This window comes from Schistocerca piceifrons, chromosome 10 (assembly GCF_021461385.2).
Source record: "Schistocerca piceifrons isolate TAMUIC-IGC-003096 chromosome 10, iqSchPice1.1, whole genome shotgun sequence".
NCBI classification, from domain to species: Eukaryota; Metazoa; Arthropoda; class Insecta; order Orthoptera; family Acrididae; genus Schistocerca; species Schistocerca piceifrons.
Genome location: NC_060147.1, coordinates 58,216,417 through 58,218,040, shown reverse-complemented (window position 1 = coordinate 58,218,040; position 1,624 = coordinate 58,216,417). Strand labels below are relative to the sequence as shown.

Genomic DNA, 1,624 nt, shown 5'->3' with positions numbered 1-1,624 from the left:
TAAAGAGAAGCGAGAGGGTAAGCAAACGAAGAAGAGGACTGCTAAGAACAGGACTCTCCAGTGGCGCCAACACCACCACTCCCTGCCAATTCTGCATCTGAGGGTAGGGTGGAGATTTTAGGGTACTCTGAGCACCTGGTTCTCACGCCTCATCTGCAATAGCACTCCGTCTTCAGGCCACATGTGGCCATCGGGACCATCCGACCGCCGTGTCATCCTCAGATAATGATGCGGATAGGAGGGGCGTGTGGTCAGCACACCACTCTCCTGGTCGTTACGATGGTTTTCTTTTACCGGAGCCGCTATTCGGTCGAATAGCTCCTCAATTGGCATCACGAGGCTGAGCGCACCCCGAAAAATGGCAACAGCGTATGGCGGCCCAGATGGTCACCCATCCAAGTGCTGGCAACTCCCTACAGCGCTTAACTTCGGTGATCTGACGGGAACTGGTGTATCCACTGCGACAAGGCCGTTGCCATCCGCAATAGGAATGGATACACAGTCGGTGGCAGTAGATGATCCTGAGGCATAACCTGCCTCCTTGCACGCTTCATGCCTTCCCAGCCAACTCCAATGCCGTGGCCAGCTGCTGTAGGTTTTTCGGCTGGGAATCCATGCCGCGAGCAGCCCGATCGAGGTGGTCACACAAATTCTCCATTCGGTTTTTCGGTTTAAATTCTGGGAGTCTGGTGGCCAAGGGAGTGGTACTCTTCGAACCACGCAGGTACACTGTGAGCTGCGTGACATGTTGCATTCTCCTGCTGAAAGATGGTATTGTCCCAAGGAAAAACTAAACTCCATGCAGGGCTGGACGTGGTCACCAAGAAGAGATGCATACTTGTGTTGATCCACTGTGCGTTCCACAGTAACGAGATCACCTAGGGAATGCCACGAAAACACCCCTCAGATCATAACGCCCCGTCGTCCGGTCTGGACCCTACCAACGATTGTTGCTGTGTGGGGGTGCATAAAACGCGATTTATCTAAAAAGGAAAACAGTCGCCACTGAGCGGATGTGCAGTTGCGGTATTGCCAGCAAATTCCAGATTTCGTTGATAAAATAAAAAATGTCGTGCGGCTAGGGCCTCCCGTCAGAATGACCGTTCGCCAGGTGTAAGACTTACAGTTTGATGCCACTTCGGCGACTTGCGCGTCGATGGGGATGAAATGATGATGATTAGGACATCCCAACACCCAGTCCCTGAGCGGAGAAAATTCCGACCCTGCCGGGAACCGAAGCCGGGCCATTAGGATTGACATTCTGTAGCGCTGACCACATTTTTTTTTTTTTTTTTTTTTTTTTTGTTGAGCTCAATATTGTTCGTGGAATTTGTTCGGGGTGGACATCTGATGAGGTCCGTTTAAGTTTTTCGTTGATCCGTTCACTCAGTTTCTTATTACAGAGAGTAGCTAACCCTCTGACCGAACGCGCTGAGCTATCGTGCCGGCTACCACTCAGCTACCGGGGGCGGACATTTCTTTGCTCAACAGCAGTGGGCATGGGTGGAAGGACAAGGTGCCTGCTGTGGAAGACCATATGCAGCAACGTTCGCTGAATGGTAATTAGGGAGACGCTATTGGCAGCTCCTTGGTTCATCTAGGGCTAGGCGGTCAGTTGCTCAAC

At 51.9% G+C, this 1,624-nt stretch overlaps 1 pseudogene; it reads right to left on the bottom strand.

Annotated features, from left to right (window-relative positions):
- Positions 1 to 359: 359 nt before the first annotated feature.
- LOC124719265 lies at positions 360 to 477 on the bottom strand (annotated as a pseudogene).
- Between the last annotated feature and the right edge of the window lie 1,147 nt (positions 478 to 1,624).